General features: G+C 39.0%; 1 protein-coding gene across 7 annotated transcripts in view; it reads left to right on the plus strand.

The window, feature by feature from the left end:
* PRKN (parkin RBR E3 ubiquitin protein ligase) overlaps positions 1–18,444 on the plus strand; it is a 1,400,595-nt gene that overhangs the window by 55,879 nt on the left and 1,326,272 nt on the right. The gene's annotated exons all lie outside the window — the stretch shown is intronic.

Raw genomic sequence — 18,444 nt, forward strand, 5'->3', positions numbered from 1 at the left:
TAAAATGAAAATTCATTTTCGTGTTATTGTCATAAAGATTTTTTTTTCACTGTTAGAGCCAGTTGCAAGAAGATGTGGCTGTGGGGCTGTTGCTATTATAAATGTTTTCTATCCCCCTGGAGGAATGGAATTCAGTGTCTTTCACAGCAGTTTGAAATTGATGAATAGAGTTCTGTGTGTGTGTACTTGCATACATGTCATCACCTGGACTTAAAAGTGACATTTAATTCTGTTAGTATATTAACCACTTCACTAAGGACACTTTTGGGGTTTTCAATTCAAGTGTTGGGCAGCACAGAGAAAGGAAATTTGGTTTCTATCTTATTTTGCTTTAACTTATAAATGGTAAAAGTGCTTGTGAAGTGATTCCTTATTGTTCAGATGTAATAAATGTTTTTTTTTTTAATTCCACTTTGGAAAATACTGGAGGCATTTTAGCCTATCTATGTCAACAACCTCTCCCTTACCTCATGACCTTTGACAATGTCATCACTGTTTGGGTATATAAGATCCTACCTGATGGTGCCACTTGAGGGACAAATACCACAGGAAAACTACAGATTAGCTCACACCATTATCTGACAGTTATTTTTCTTAAGTAGTGTATTCCTAATGTAATAGTCTAGGGTGACCCATATTTTCAAGTGTTTGTTTGGGATATGAAAATTATTAGCATACAGAATTTCACTGATTATTGCATGAAAGTGGGAACCATGGATATGACTTCTCATGGCAGAAGACTGAGGAAGGGTTCCCAAATGCCAATTACTTCCTTGAATTAGAGAAGTGCTTTTAAAAAGAATATCAAAATCTATATGGTGTAGTGAATAAAGAGATAAATCTGAACTTCATAATACTAAAGTTTAGCTCAGATCTCTAAATAAATAGTCCTTATAAAAACAGTCTGTAATGGGGACTGAAGACTCAAATGAACACAGCTTTTAATGTTTTCAACCATATTGTATCTATTCCATCATTTCACACCCCACGGTGTTACTAATCATCTGTTCACATGTGAACACACGTAAAAACATGCTTGCTTGAAAAAAGCTGTCTGAACATGTTTTCTTTGCATGAATAGAAATGTCAGGCTGCTAAGTCAATGATAGGAATCCTCCCCCCACCCTTTTTTTTTTTTTTGGACAGAGTGGACAGTGAGAGAGAGAGAGAGACAGAGAGAAAGGTCTTCCTTTTTGCCGTTGGTTCATCCCCTCACCCTTTTCTGTAGTGAGGGTGGTAGAGTACGAACAAAGCATGGACTTTAGAGGTTTAGAGATAGAGTTAAAAACTCTAGGCAAATTATTTAACCTATCTAGTCCTTGGTATATCAAGTTCTGAAATGATGGTAATTGTATCTATCTTAAGATGAACGTGGACCCGTAATCGTAGGTCAGGATCCATTACTGTCATCTCTACCATGATCATCATCTTTAGTCACCCTTGTAGAGTGAAGTAATTGCTTAGAAAGCTGGTACTGTTGAAGATAGGGACAATGCAGCTGGATGGACCTGTCTCCGTGTGGCTTTGTTTCCCCAGGATCTGTTTGATATTTCTCATGACTAAGTGCTGAGGTACAGGATGCTGTAGCAGCAACCTGGGTGTATACCTCCCTTCACACCATTTGTCTCAAACCTTGAACTCTGTAGGAACTCAGGTAGCCACAGGTCTATTTGTTGGTCTGACTGTGGGTGGTTCTGCCCCATCTACACAGACTAGCACATGTAGTATCTCTTCCTCTTTCCTCCCAAGCTGGGCCAACCTTTGTCTCCACACTGCCTTGTCTTCTACTCGGTTAGATGTTCCTCTTCTCTGTCCTTTCTCTTTTGGTAATACCCTGTTCCTCTGTTTATTGCCTTTCCTGCCTTTTCTAGCCTTTAGTACCCAAGCAACTTCAGGTCCCAATATGGTAGAGTACTGTTTATTCTACTGTTGGAGTAAGCATACAAAGTAAATTGGATGATTGGGAATTGCCCGATTGATAATACATTTTTCTGGACTGAATAATTCTTAGTTTTGGAAATCCATACCCCCTTTTATAATGAAGTTCCATATTTTAATTTTATCATTATAAGCTTTTTTCACTTCCTTAATATAACTTTCTATTAAAATATTTCACTGATGTAGGAAATCCAGATTGAGTCCCTGTCTCCTGGCTTTGGCCTGGCACAACCCCGGCTGTTGTGGTCATTTGGGGAGTAAACCAGGGGAACAGAAGGTCTCTCTCAGTATCTCTCTGGCTCTCTTACTCTCCTGCCCTCTGCCTTTCAAATAAAATGAAAATTTTAAAATATTCATGAGATCTGATGTTTTTTGAGCATGTATCTTCTTCCTTCTTTCTCACCAGCAAACAGTTAAGACTTAATACTCTGATTGTTCAAAGAATATTTTTGTTATTTTTGATCACCATAATTACAAACTAAAGTGTGGAAAATGTATCACATTCTTCTTAAAACATTGTCATCTTTTTCTGTATTTTCTAGGATTTATCCATTTTAAAAATAAGTATTTTTGTACTAATAAAAGCTAACATTTATTGAGTATTTACTATAGGCCAGATTCTGTTCCAAGTGCTTTATGTAATTTAATTCTAAGAGTCCGGAGAGGTAGTTACCAGTATTATCCCCTATCAGTGGTGAGCTAAGATTGTAGCTCAGAGAGTCAAGTTCCAGAATCCACATTCTTTTTTTTTTTTTAATATTTTTTTATTTGAAAGAGTTACAGAGAGAGGTAGAGCCATAGAGATGAAGGGGGGGGGGGTCTTCTATCCGCTGGTTCACTCCCCAAATGACCGCAACAGCCAGAGCTGACCTGATCTGAAGCCGGGAGCCAGGAGCTTCTTCCAGGTCTCCCACGTGAGTGTAGGCCATCTTCCACTGCTTTCCCAGGCCATAGCAGAGAGCTGGATTGGAAGTGGAGCAGCCAGCCATGAACCAGTGCCCATATGGGGTGCTGGCGCTGTAGACTGAGGCTTTAACCCACTCTGTCACAACGCAGGCCCCCAGAATCCACATTCTTTACTACTCCCTGCAAATACCTTATTTCTCTGTTGGGAGTTGGATATTATTTCTGTAAGTATGGTCTCAACAGCAATCCAGATAAAAATTCAAAAACCCAACAGTACCTTTCTCATGGTTAGCAGCTAATTTTCTTGGTGTAGGCAGTTAATTATATTGATACCTATTTGTTGAAAGCATTGAGAGTGAGCAAGAGAATAAGCAAGAACTCACTCAAAAAAATCTGTGATAGATATTATAAAAGTAGATATGTAAATATACACACATAAACATATGACATAAATTTACTTACCTTGAGAAATTCACTCCATATGTAACTTCTTTTTTTATTTTTGTATATTTATATTTTATTGATTTAATGAACATAAATTTCCAAAGTACAGCTTATGGATTACAATAGCTTCCCCCCCCATAACTTCCCTCCCACCCACAACACTCCCCTCTCCCACTCCCTCTTCCCTTCCATTCACATCAAGATTAATTTTCAATTCTCTTTACATACAGAGGATCCATTTAGCATATATTAAGTAAAGATTTCAACAGTTTGCACCCAACAGAAACACAAAGTGTAGAATACTATTTGAGTACTAGTTATAGCATTAATTAAACACCTAAGAGTAATTGTGTATTAATTACAGAGTTCAACCAATAGTTTTAAGTAGAACATAAAAAATACTAAAAGGGTAAAGTATTAAGTTCTTTTTTTCTGTTTCTTTTTTTGTTTGTTATATAGTTATTTTTTAATTTAATAAATGTGAATTTACAAAGTGCAACTTTTGTATTGTTATGGCTTCCCCCCCGCAACCTCCCTCCTCTCATAGCCCTCTCCTCTCCCCCTCCCTCTCCCATCCCACCCTTCATCGAGTTTCATTTTCAATTACCTTCATATACTGAAGATCAACTTAGTATATACTAAGCAAGGATTTCAACAGGCTGCACTCACACAACCGCAGAAGGTATAGGGTATTGTTCGACTAGTAGTGTTGTTTTTAAGTTTCATAGTAGAACACATTAAGGACAAAGATCCCACGTGGGGAGCATGTACCCAGTGACTCCCGTTGTTGATTTAACAATTGTCACTCTTATTTATGATGTCAGCAATCACCCGCGACTCTTGCTATGAGCTGTCTAGGCTATGGAAGCCCCTTGAGTTCACGGACTCTGAACTTGTTTAGTGAAGGCCGTATCACAGTGGAGGTTCCTTCCTCCCTTCAGAGAAAGGCGCCTCTCTCCTTGATGGGCTTTTCCTTCTGCTGGGGTCTTGTTCACCAGGATCTTTCATTTAGATTGTTTTTTGCCACCGTGTCATGGCTTTCCATGCCTATGAGACTCTCATGGATCTTTTAGCCAGATCCGAATGTCCCAAGGGTTGATTCTGAGGCAGGAGTGCTGCCATTCTATGAGTCTGCTGTGTGTTCCGTTTCCCCCTCAGGATCATTCTCTCCCTTTTAATTTTATCCTTCATTAGTTGCTTACACTCGTCTTTTTTGTGAAATCTCATCGACACATACCCTATCTTTTTGATTGGTTGTGTATTTATACTTATCACTTTACCAAGTGCGCTGGCATTGGTACCTGCCTCCTTGGTAAGATTGAGTTGAAATCCCCTGGCACATTTCTAGTTCCACCATTGGAGGTAAGTCTGAGTGAGCATGTGCCAACCTATATATCTCTTCCCTCTCTTATTCCCACTCCTATGTTTAACAGAGATCACTTTTCTGTTAATTTTAAATGCCTAAGAATGGTTGTGCATTCATTACAGAGTTCAACCAGTGTTCTTATGTAGAACAAACAGAGCAACAACAACAACAGCAACAAAAATACTAAAAGGAATAAAACAGTAAGTTGTTCCTCAACCTTCATCTGCAAATAGGGATAGTTTAACTTCCTCCTTTCCCATTTGTATCCCTTTAATTTCTTTTTCTTGCCTGATGGCCCTGGCTAACACTTCTAGGACTATATTGAATAGCAATGGTGAGAGTGGGCATCCCTGTCTGGTGCCAGTTTTCAATGGAAATGCCTCCAACTTTTCCCCGTTTAATATGATGCTGGCCATTGGTTTATCATAGACTGCCTTCATTGTGTTGAGGAATGTTCCTTCTAACCCCAATTTGCTTAGGGTTTTTATCATGAAAGGGTGTTGTATTTTGTCAAATGCTGTCTCTGCATATATTGAGATAATCATATGATTTTTGTTTCTCAACTTATTAATGTGATGTATTACATTGATTGACTTTCGAATATTGAACCATCCCTGCATACCAGGGATAAATCCCACTTGGTCTGGGTGAATGATCTTTCTGATGTGCAGTTGGATTCGGTTTGCCAGAATTTTGTTGAGTATTTTTGCATCTATGTTCATCACGGAGATAGGTCTGTAGTTTTCTTTCTCTGTTGTGTCTTTTCCGGGCTTAGGAATTAAGGTGATATTGGCTTCGTAGAAAGAATTTGGGAGGATTCCCTCCCTTCCAATTGTTTTGAATAACTTGAGAAGAACGGGGGTTAGTTGTTCTCTAAATGTCTGGTAAAATTCGGCAGTGAAGCCATCTGGTCCTGGGCTCTTCTTTTTCGGTAGTGCGTTTATTACTGATTCAATTTCTTCCATGGTTATGGGTCTGTTTAGATTTTCTATATCTTCACGGCTCAGTTTAGGAAGGTAGTATGTGTCCAGGAATCTATCCATTTCTTCCAGGTTCCCCAATTTGTTAGCATACATCTCTTTGTAGTGGTTTCTGATGATTCTTTTTATTTCTGTTGTGTCTGTTGTTACATTTCCATTACTATCTTTGATTTTACAGATTTGGGTCTTCTCTCTCCTTTTTTTTGGTTAGTTGGGCCAATGGTGTGTCGATTTTGTTTATTTTTTCAAAGAACCAGCTCCTGGTTTTGTTGATCTTTTATATTGTTTTTTTTTTTTGGTTTCAATTCTGTTTATTTCTTCTCTTATCTTTAGTATTTCTTTCCTCCTTCTGAATTTGGGCTTGATTTGCTGCTGTTTTTCTAAATCCTTGAAGTGCAGGGAGAGTTCATTTGTTTGGTTCCTTTCCAGCTTCTTGATGTAGGCACTAATTGCGATAAACTTAGCACTGCTTTTGCTGTGTCCCACAGGTTTTGATAGGTTGTGTTATCATTTTCATTTGTTTCTAGAAATCTTTTGATTTCTCTTTTAATTTCTTCAATGACCTACTGTTCGTTTAGGATCATGTTGTCCATTCTCCATATATTTGCATATGGTGTAGAAATTCTTGGGTTGTTGATTTCGAGTTTCACTGTGCTATGGTCTGAGAAGTTGCATGGTATAGTTTCAATTTTTTTGAATTTGTTGAGGCTCCCTTTATGGCCTAGCATATGGTCAATCCTAGAGAACGTTCCATGTACTGGGGAGAAACATGTGAACTCTGTGGCTGTGGGGTGGAAGGTTCTGAAGATGTCTATTAGGTCTATTTGGTCTATAGTGTCAATTAGCTCAGTTGTTTCCTTGTTGAATTTCTGTCTGGTTGATCTGTCCATTGGTGAGAGTGGGGTGTTGAAGTCCCCTGTTACTATTGTATTTTAATCTATATCTCCCTTTAAATCCTTTAGTAATTCTTTCAGGTAGCCAGGTGCCCTGTAATTAGGTGCATATACATTTATAATAGTACTGTCTTCCTGTTGGATAGATCCTTTAATCATTATATAGTGACCTTCTCTGTCTCTTTTAATAGTTTTTATGTTAAAGTCTATTTTGTCTGATATCAGGATGGCCACAGCAGCTCTTTTTTGATTTCTGTTAGCTTGGAGTATCTTTTTCCATCCTTTCACTTTCAGTCTGCGTACATCTTTGCTGATAAGGTATATCTCCTGAAGGCAACAAATAGATGGATTCTCTTTCTTGATCCAATCAGCTAGTCTATGTCTTTTGGTAGTAGAATTAAGACCATTCAGATTCAATGTGATTACTGTTAAGTACTGTCTTTTCCCATTCATGTTTCCTAAATGACCTGTTTATGTATTTTGAACTTTGTTTGTAGGTTACTCTACATTTGCTTTTTTTTGTAGTGAAGTTCTTGTTTTTGTATTTCTGTGTGCAGCATGTCTTTGAGCTAGTGTTGTAGGGTTGGACATGTGGAAACAAATTCTTTCAGTTTCTCTTTGTCTTGGAAGATCTTTATTTCCCCTTCATTCTAAAATGATAGCTTTGCAGGGTATAGTATTCTAGGTTGGCATTGTTTATCTTTTAAAACTTGAAATATATCATGCCATTGTCTCCTTGCCTGTAGTGTATGTGATGAGAAGTCTGGGGTGAGTCTGATTAACTTACCCCTGAATGTGATTTGTCGTTTTTCTCTGGCACATTTTAGGATTTTTTCTTTGTGTGTCACTGAGCTGAGTGTTGCCACAATATGTCATGGTGAATTTCTCTTCTGGTCTACCCTGTTTGGAGTCCTGGCTATCTGTTGAATTTGCCTGTTGTTATCCAGCTGCCTTTGTTTGAAGTTTTCTGATATTATTTCATTGAAAACACCTTCCAATCCATTCTCTCTTTCCACCCCCTCAGGGATTCCTATTATCCGAACATTACACCGTTTGATTGAATCTTGTAGGTCTCTGACCATAATTTTTTAATTTCTTCTTCCTGCATTTGAACTGGCTGTATTATTTCTGGAAGTTTGTCTTCGAATTCTGATATTCGGTCTTCTATTTCATCTGTTCGATTTCCGAGGGATTCCACGGTGTTTTTTATATGGTCAATTGAGTTTTTCATTTCCAGTATCTCATTCTGGCTTCTCTTTAGGATCTCTAATCCTTGGGCTTGTTTTTCATTCAGCTCTTGACACTGTTTCTCATTATTTCTAAGTATTCTGATTATTAATTTTCTGAATTCTTTTTCTGGCATACTTTCAAATTCTTCTTCTTCAGCCTCTGTTATGGTTGGTTTAGCCTGCTTCATTGGCGAGTTTATATGTTCTTCTATATTCTTATTGTGGGTTTTTGTTTTGTTTTTTGGCATTCCATCTGGGTGGTTTGTCAGGTTGATTTCCCTCTGCTGTGGGCTGCTGTGAGTCTGTACCAATATCCAGTGTAAGCAGGCTGCTCTGCCTTCTAGAATTTGTTTGTTTATTTTTTACTTATTTATTTATTTATTTTTTGTAACTTGAGTGGGCTGGCGTCAGGGCTTTGAGGTGCCAATCTCCGCCCCTTGGGGGGCCGGTTTCCTTTTTCCTATGTTCGCCGGTTTCCTTTTTCCTATGTTCGCCCTTACGTGTCTGTGCCTGGGGTTTGTTGGTCAGCCACTCTTTCACTGCACCTCCTGCGTGAGGAGTGTCAAGTAGCTCAAGACCACCTTTGGACTCTGCCCCTGCTGCTTCCTTCTTTGGAGCAGAGGCCAGCCTCCTTTAAGCAGGAATGTAAACAGACAAGATGGCTGCACTCTGCCCGCTGCAGCTCTGATTGTGGGTTGGGCGGTCCTAAGGATCCTGGCGTTATTGATCCCTCAGTTCATCCCCTTGGATCCTGCCCTTTTTCCATGGGAGCTATTCATTTTTTTTTTTTTTCTGGTAACTTGAGTAGACTGGTGTCAGGGCTTTGAGCTGCCCTCCCTCGCTTTCCAAACTTGTGCAAGGAGCGTTGTGTCGCTCCACTCCACCTTTGGGTTCCACCTCTGAAGGTTAGAAGGTTAGTGCAGAGGCAGAGGCAATTCTCCTTTAAGCCCAAATATAAACAAACAAGATGGCTGCTTCCCGCCCGCTGCAGCTCCAACTTGGGGGAGGGATCCTTGATTGTTCAGTCCCTCAATCAGACCCCCTGAATCGCTCACTGTTTCCACAGGCGCTGCTTACTCTGTTCCATTTTCTATTTCCTGCCCTACTCAGTCCTGCGTGTCTCAGTGTCCGTCCCAGGGTGGGTTGGGGGAGGGGCAGTGGCGGCTGCTACAGTGGTGCTGGGCGAGCGCCCTGTCTCACCTCGGCTTCCACCGCTGGTGCGTACACACTCCTGCTGGTGTCCTGCTCCTCAGGCGTCCGCGTCCTCCTCGCAGGTCCACCCTGTCTCCCCCATTTCGCAAGAGCTTCCCTTTCCCCGAAACTACAAATTCTCACCCCTCTTTGAACCCTCCCTTCCTGGACCATCAGTGTGCTCCCTCCCTATTCTGCCATCTTGGAACCAATCTCCCACATGTAACTTCTTGAAGATTCTAAAATTTTATCTGTAAGTGAAATAACAAATCACAAGGCACTTAGTGTGACTTAAATTTAACAAACTTTGAAAATGGCAGAAAAAAATTAGTAATCTTTTTATCATTTTTATCATTCACTTAGCTTAATGTGCATTTAATTAACTAAAAGGTTTTAAATAGCAGTCAGATCTTATATACTGTGCAAATGGATTGCATGCTTCATGATTTACTCATCTTAAACTTGAAAAAATTACCTAGCTGGCTTCCTCATTTCTTTTTTTTTTCACATAGAAACCTTTTATTTTAAGTATACACACTTCATGCATTCCATATATACAAATTTAGGAACATGATGATTCTTCCCACCCTACGCTCCCTCCCAGCCACACACCCACCTTTCTTCCTCCTCCCTCTGTTATTCCCATTAATTTTTTACTAAGATCCGTATTCAATTGACTTTATACATATAAGATTAACACTACACTAAGTAAAGAGTTCAACAAATAGTATATTAAAAAATCTATTCTAGCAAGAAAGGAAAACTTATTTTTTAATACTGACCTGAGAAAAATTAAATACTCTGGCAAATCTGTCAGACACTGAAATATAATCTGTTTAGGATTAGCCAGTTCCCTGAATTAACATGCATAATGGAAGCTTGAAAGTTCTTATTGGTGTCGTCAGGAGTGTCTTTCAGATGATAATTCCCCTTATTGTCCTTGATTAATTTGTAAGTAATTAGAGTTTAGCTGTCACCTCAAGTATTCACTCTTATTAATATAGGTTTAAATTCATAATCCTAAATACTTTGTAAACTCATTTTAATATTTCATCTGCATTCCACCTTAAATTCACTATTTGTGTATAATGGAAAAAGAATTAGTGAATTTGGTTGTCCTAAAGCTCTTATTATGTTATGTAAATGCTTATTTGTTAAATTTTGACATGCAGATTATAGATACTGGGTGGCTAATGGTACCAGGAAACTTAATTGTATTAATTATTTCCCTGATATACCTTAGTGTTTTAACATAATTACCAACTTAGCTTAAAAATGAAATTGCTATTTTTAAACCTTGACCTAATTTTTAAATTGGAGTTTCTACAAGGGTTTTGTGGGAAAATAATCCTGAATTTGTTTGTAACACAAAAACATTTTTAAAAAGTCACTTCATGTAAGCAACCTTAATTTATCTTGAATTATGTTCTTATTTCCTCTGCTTTTCTTGGTCTCAGAATATTCCACAGCATTGGGACTAATCTCTTAAGTGTTATGTGGAAATATGAAATTTGGGTGCAGTATCTTACTATTTCTTAAAGGTAATTTCAAGAGCATTTATGTTTATACCAGTGCTATTTTAAAAGAAATGATGTTAGAGTTTGTATCTGTTTTCCAAGAAATTATAGCCCTTTCCAGATTTAACTATTTTTCCAAATAAGTAGGAAATCCAGATTATTGTTCATTAGCACCACTGTTTATGTGCTGCTATAACGATCCTCAGACTTTCAGAATTTAGCTCATTGTAATCAAAGCATAAAAAAACATGCTTCCGGCCGGCGCCGCGGCTCACTAGGCTAATCCTCCGCCTAGCGGCGCTGGCACACCGGGTTCTAGTCCCGGTCGGGGCGCCGGATTCTGTCCCGGTTGCCCCTCTTCCAGGCCAGCCCTCTGCTGTGGCCCGGGAGTGCAGTGGAGGATGGCCCAGGTGCTTGGGCCCTGCACCCCATGGGAGACCAGGAGAAGCACCTGGCTCCTGGCTCCTGCCATCGGATCAGCGCGGTGCGCCGGCCGCATCGCACTGGCCGCGGCGGCCATTGGAGGGTGAACCAACGGCAAAGGAAGACCTTTCTCTCTGTCTCTCTCTGTCTCTCTCTCTCTCACTGTCCACTCTGCCTGTCAAAAAAAAAAACAAAAAACAAAAAACAAAAAAACAAAAAAACAAAAAACATGCTTCCCATCCTGATACAAAAGCTCTCTCCTCTTTTCCATAGAGGTACCTACAACTGAATTGGGAATAAACTAAAAATGATTAGAAATCTTGTGGGTTTTCACCACTACAGCAAATAACATTTTTTCCCATCTAATGTTTCAGCTTTTCTTCATAGATTCAGGTAACTTAGAGCTAGGTAGGAGTTTTAGACAGAGGATGCTATTTGTTTTTTGTTTTAATTGTATCTTTTCATTTTATAAATGATGAAATTAAAGCCCGCTGAATCCTGTGTTTCTCCTCTAGTTCTCTTTTCCTGGGTGTCCACATTTCTGTTTACCAGGAATCAGAGGAAGTTTTATCTAACCATAGTACTTTTTGAAAAACTTGTGCAAAATAATGTCTTAAAAGAATATTTAAAATGCTCTTGTTTCTGTGACTATTGTCTCTGGACATTCAGTGATTCAGGATAACACTGCCCACACAGAGAAGCAGTGGTGGTCAGTCTATGAGTACCCCAGTCACAGGGACATTCCCGGTTTTTCCTGTTCAGTTCCTCTCTGGACTGTAGAAGCTCCCCTTTGGTCAGGTCCCCACCTGTTTTCCCAGCATGTCTTGGTGAAAGAAAGTGATCATGGTGGGCACATAGCACAGGGTCCAAGAGAAAGAGAGTAATGAGCCTCTCCCATGCCTCAGGAAGGAGCTAAATGGGACCATTTGCCAGGAATTAGTTAATATGATTTAATAAGAGGTGAAATACTTAGCTTATTTCCAGGAAAATGGTAAGGCAGAGGATGGTCTACATGATCTAAAGCTTAAAAACATGAAAGTAATTTCTTAATAATAAAATGATTGTGCTATAAATTTAAACTTTTGAATATTTTTTCTTTTGGAAGCAATTTTGTATTGTGTTGTGAGAGAAATGTGTTTTTTGAACATTTTAATAGAGCAAGAAAAAATGAATGAGATGAGTAGAATAAAAGAAGTGTCATCAAATATGTTATACTTTGTGTTCCATGTCTAAATTTCATAGGATTTTTAATAATGTCTTTGATGTTCCATAATGATATGACAAGTTAATTTTGTTTGGATGAAAATGTTTTCTTTGCAGATCAAATAGACTACGTAAGCAGAAGAAATGTAGTTAGGTTTTCTCACTTTTATCTAAGAAACCTTTTATGGTTCTATTATTTTGTAAAAATATATTACTTTTCATTTTCCATGATGAAAATATAATAATGTAATTTTTTATGAAATGTACCTATGGGGAATATGTAATATAACAGAGAGTTTGATTTCTTATTTTTCTGATGTAGAACTTCAGAGACAGAATATTCTTTTTGGTACCTCATGAGTTAATGATTCATACTACAGAAGACCATTTTTATGTTAAAGTAAGATTACTTTGAAAAATATGCTTTAATTGAAATCCTATTTAAGGGTAAAATTATGTTATTGATTATGATCAAAATGCCCCAAACAGTGATGAATTCATCAATTCTTGTTTCAGTGGTGTTATAAATCTTTTAGTAGGAGCTAGAGAACGTGAACAAGATGAATATTTTCAAATTATAGTGGCACATTACTTATTATGTGTAACTTTCTTAATCTGTATACTGTGTAGGAATGGAAATTGCTTTTAAGAAGCAATGTAGAAAAGTAGCTTACAATGTTATCTGTGTCACAAATCAAACTGGAATGAAACTAGTTCCTATATAAACTTTAAAAATATGACGCTGGAAGTCTACTGAACAATATATTTGAGTTAAAGGAAGAAAAGGATAAAATGTACCATTAATAAGGGTGGCCAGAAAGAACTGTATTTATATTTACAGACTAAGCAGCTCCTTGAATTTGTGAGTAACTCATTAGAAGTTATACTTTTAAAGTCCTAAAGCCACTATCACCTGTGAAAAGTGAGTCTTTAAGGCTTTTAGTTGGATTTCCAACTAGTGTGCTGCATGTGTGGTGTGTGTGTGTGGTATCTGTGGATTCATAGAACGTACTAATTTTTCCTTTACCATCAAAGAAGTGGTAAGGCATGAGTTTGTTTTTAATGTCAGAAAAGTTTAAAATGCACTTACTTGTTTAAAAATCTTTCTTAAGTAACTTTCAAATTCAGTTTGTCTTGAGTTATTCTTGCAAAGTGATTTACTTGATATTGGTGTTGTAAGTACCTAACACTGAATATGGGATATATACAAGATTGAGGTTCATATCTCCAGATTTTTTCATGTATATAGATTGCCATCGATGCTGAATGTTCAGTGTCTTATTTTGAATAAGTTTTATCTCAGTGTCATCTAGTCTTTCAGAAGCATTTTATTAAATATGTCTTTGCATACCAAGATAGACCTTAAAAAAAGGAAGTTGAATACATACTGAAATCACTGGGGGCTAATTGCTCCCCAATCCCTGTTCTTTTATAGTTGAATGTTACTGCTTGGCATCTGGAGTCATAAATTTCATTGATTTTAAAAAAATTTTAGAGATTTTTTTTTTCTTTATTTGAAAGACGGAGTTACAGAGAGAGGTAGAAACAAAGAGAGGTTTTCTGTCTGCTGGTTCACGCCCCAAATGGCTGCAATGGCTGAAGCTGAACTGATCCAAAACCAGGAGCCAGGAGCTTCTCCCAGGTCCTCCAGGAGGATGTAGGGGCCCAAGGACTTGGGCCATTCTCCACTGCTTTCCCAGGTACATTAGCAGGCAGCTGGATTGGAATTAGAGCAGCCAGGACTTGGTGCCCCTATGGGATGCCATGCTTCAGGCCAGGGCTTTAACTTGCTGCATCAAAGCACCAGCCTCTTCTTTTAAAATTTGAAAGTCAACCCAACCCAGGAATATTTATATGCAAATTGAATGCAGTTGAAGTTTATATAGCTTTTTAGAAATAGTTGTCATGTCCATAATTAGGGGCTGTTTAATGACCAATGAACAGCGCATGTGCATTAGAATGATTTATCCCATCCATTTACCTAAAAAATTTTGTTGAATGTCTATTGGGTGCTAAATCTCACGAGTTACCAGTGATGAATAGGATGCATAACAGTACTTCCAGGAGCCTGTCACTCACGTGGGAAGGACAGACAAGGTCAACAATGAGAGTGTGAAATGAGCACTGCCTCAGAGGTCCACACCAAGGTCATGAATCATCCAGAAGAAAGCACCCAAGGGAGTCATGGGGAATTCCACCAAAGAAACTGCTGTGTGAGTTTGATTTCAGAGGATCAGTGCCTACTTACTAGATGGAAAGGGAAAGATAGGCCTAGGAAATTGCAGATGCTATTCGCTCTATTTTATATTTTAAAAAATGTCTGGAAACAAAGTAACTTGCTGACAGAGTTAGCATATAGCAAAGAAGAGTGTGGTGGTCAGATCTGCCTACCTCCACAGTCTGTTTCTGCCCAGCCCCTTGGTACCATTGCTGGTTGCAACATTAGATTTAGTTATTTGAAGAAATACTCTTTAAAATCAGTTGAATTTTATATCAAAACCCTCAAATATGAGGAGGACACTGCAGATCTAAAGTGCTGTCAAGTGGTCCTCTCTCCCTTCTTTCACATCCGTGAACAGTGGGTTTTATCTCTGGTTCCTGATTAGGCAGCCTCCACACAGTGTGCAACATATCCTCTCCTGAAGATTGGCTCTGTGGGTGGCCTTTCCCTTTTGTGCTCCCCAGCACTTCTTGGAGAATTGTACTTATCTCAAATAGGGTGTGTGTGTGTGTGTGTGTGTGTGTGTGTGAGAGAGAGAGAGAGAGAGAGAGAGAGAGAGAGAAAGAGAGAGAGAGAACTTAAGTATTGATTAAGAGCTACTGGATCTTTTCACAGATTACAAGCTACTATTTTTTTTTAAAGAGGAAGACTGCCATGTAATGAAATAATTAGATGTCAAAGGATAAAATCAATTATTTGTTATAAAACATATTTCTTACTAAGTAAACATGTAAACAAGAGAAATTATGTCAGATGTTTACATTGCTGGAAAGCTCCCCTTGTTCACAGACTCCTGAGTTAAATCTTCCCCACATCAAGTAGCTTACAAGTGCATATTTTAGTCAAGAGTGGGATTAACTGTGTAAAGCAAATATCAGCACTTCATAGAAATAGCAACCAAAGAATAATCTTGGTACTACTTACACTTTCTGGCAAGAGAGCTTCTTTCTCAGAGGGGTGATACCCTACTAAGAACACACTGGTGTTGCCCCTGTGTTCTGGACTGTGTCCCCAGAGGGACATTACAAGGCAACTGTGGAATGAAGACAGTGACACAGAGTATGAGAGTTTATGGTTTCCAGTTCCAGCAGCAGATGCCAAAGTAGATAAGCATTTCATTGACATGAAAAATATCCACTATGCTGTCAAGTAAAAATACCTCGTAAATATTGCATTTGTGTAACTAGTTTTATAAGATATAAATTCACCTAGGAAAGTCTCCAAAGGATACATACCGAAATGTTAAGGGTAGCTATCACTCAGAGACATTTCAGGACTGTTTTTTTTTTTGTTTGTTTTGTTTTGTTTTGCTTACCTGTATTTTCCTTTGCAACAATACATTTATATAATTTATATAATTTTTGAATGAAAAAATTGGGCTTAGAGGTGCATAATCATTTTCCTAAATCAAGTTTGTCAACAAGGATACTAATAATTCTTGTGCTTCACTTGGTTAAGTGAAGATTTGAACTGGATAATCTCGTAGCTATGTTTTCAGTGTGTGGTGATGCTCCAGTGTAACCTGAACATTGAGTGGCATTTGTGACATCATGTATGCACGGACCCTCAAAAGGATGCTAATGCTTGGAGTGGGGCATGAAGGAACGCTCTAAATCGATTAATCAGAATGCCCTTTGTAGTGCACACATTTTCTAATTTATGAAAGACTATGCCTTGTAGATAGGAGTGAACATATGCAAATCCTTCTGGGGCAAAGATCTCAGATGGAAAATATGAGTGTGTAATTCAATAAAATTACAACATTTAAGTACATCATTCAGTGACAAGCAATTATGTATCCGGTGAAAGACTGGACGATTAGCTCTAATGGAATAATGACGGATAGCTGCTAAGCAATGCATGTATTCTAAGTGTTGTGCTGCTTTCATTGTTTTAGGAATCTTTATATCAATCTACAAAAACTTATCCACATCCGTAATCACAGTGTATGGGTGATTTTTACAGATATTTCATACACAATTGTGGTTGCTGATACTCAAGAATTATCCTTGCAAGAAGAAACTTGCATTGTGTTGAATTTTGGTGGAGACTATTCTAAAACTTTTGGATGTCGTAGTGCTTCCTAGGTGGATGAAACATTGTGTGTTCTTTGCTTTGAAAACTTGTAAGAGGGGGCCGGTGCTGTGGTGCAGTGGGTTAACTCCCTGGCCTGCAGTGCCAGCATCCCATATGGGCACCGGTTCTAGTCCCGGCTGCTCCACTACTGATCGAGCTCTCTGCTGTGGCCTGGGAAATCAGAAGATGGCCCAAGTCCTTGGGCCCCTGCACCCACGTGGGAGACCTGGAAGAAGCTTCTGGCTTCGTATCAGCGCATCTCCAGCCATTGCGGCCAATTGGGAAGTGAACCATTGGATGGAAACCTCTCTTTCTCTCTCTGCCTCTCCTCTATCTGTGTAGCTCTGACTTTCAAATAAATAAATAAATCTTTAAAAAAAAAAAAAAGAAAACTTAGAACAATTGTATTGCTTAGATTCCTGTATTTTTTTAAAATTTCATGTTTGTTGCAATTATTACATGAATGTAATAAAAGTACTTATTGATTGGAAATTGATATAAATGTGCCCAACTTCAATTTTCAGGAACTTAATTAAAAATAGATATAGGGATTTTGAATCTATCCATATATAGTTATTAGTACAAAATTATAATTTGTTTGCAATACTGAGCAAATGCACAATATCCTATGAACAGAATGCAGTGTACACCTAACATTTCTGTTGAACTGGAAAGAAAATCTTTTGTAACACTGATTCTGTCAAGGATGCTTTTTGGTACTATGGATAATTGCATCAGTTTACTTCAGTCATTCATTCTAGCTTTAAGGCAGTATTTATTGAGCAGTTACCATTTCTAGGTACTGTACTAGGTGCTTTGGTACATTATGAATGGTGAGCAGATACACCACAAGTAAATCGTTGGCCTTAAAGAGCAATAAAATTGAACCATGACAAGCATACACAATACCACTGCAACCAGTCAAGGAGGGTTTTGAAGGAGAGCTGAGCATGAAAGCAGGTGTTTAACTGTCGCTCCCCCTCTTCGTGGAGGAACGACACAGGACCCTGCGCTGTTCTTTCGTCTGCTCGGCCCTCCCCGGGTTTGCTGCTGGTTCTTCCCGGGTTGGCTACCGTCCCTTCCACCTCCGTGGAAGGGCGGTTCCTCCTAGCCACTTTCCCCACTTCCGCGGGGGAGCGGCACACCGCCGGCCGGCTCTCTCGGGGCCTGCACAGGTGTTCCTTCAGATAGATGTTCCTGGTGCATGTTGTCTCTCTCCTCCTTTATAGTCCTCCTCCGCCAATCCCAACTCTGCTACCCACACGCCGAGTACGCTGCTCTCCTCCAATCAGGAGCAGGATCAGCTCCTGGAGGTCATCACTCAAGTTGGCAAGAGGCAGCTGCGTAGAAGCTGTTTCCTCCTCTCCCAGCGCCATATTGTGGGAGAGCAGATGCATAGAATAAGTCTTAATTCCAGTAACTTAGTCTAGTCCGAGTTGCTCCCCACATTTAACAAAGCAGGGACATGAGGAAAGAGCCTCTCTAAGGCGTTGTGCCTGTAGAGTACCTGGAATATGAATGCCTGGGAATGAATGTAGTGTGGCTAGAGCACCTAGAGGGAGAGAAAAAGTAAGCCTAAGGCCAGAGTTTCCAGAAGGTCAGATATTGGAAGCTTTTGTTACAGACAAATGTAGGAGACAAAGAGAAACATGAAAGCTGTGGTATGATTGAATTAGGATGGTGGTGGCCTGATTGCTCTTCAAAATCAGTACCGTGGTTGCAGTGAGGAGCTAGGGTTCAAGAGGACAGGAAAAGATAGGAGACTATTGCAGATTTGCATTCATTTGCTGGTGGTGGGGATGAGTCAGTGGGTGAGATTTCATATTAAGAAGGGCAACTATATCATTCAGTTGAATGTAGAACGGATGTGACAAGTCCAAGGATGACACAGACATTTTTGGCTAAATAGTGGGATGGATGATGAGGCTATTCTATGGGAATTGGAATTTTTGGAGGTCATGAAATGTCAGATAACATCCATCTTTCTTGTTAACTCCATCCAGTTTGTAGTGGCTGCCTAGGGCCATGGATTGAGAAGGGTGTTGAAGCTTATTGTA

This window comes from Oryctolagus cuniculus, chromosome 5 (genome assembly GCF_964237555.1).
Source record: "Oryctolagus cuniculus chromosome 5, mOryCun1.1, whole genome shotgun sequence".
In the NCBI taxonomy this organism is placed as follows: Eukaryota; Metazoa; Chordata; class Mammalia; order Lagomorpha; family Leporidae; genus Oryctolagus; species Oryctolagus cuniculus.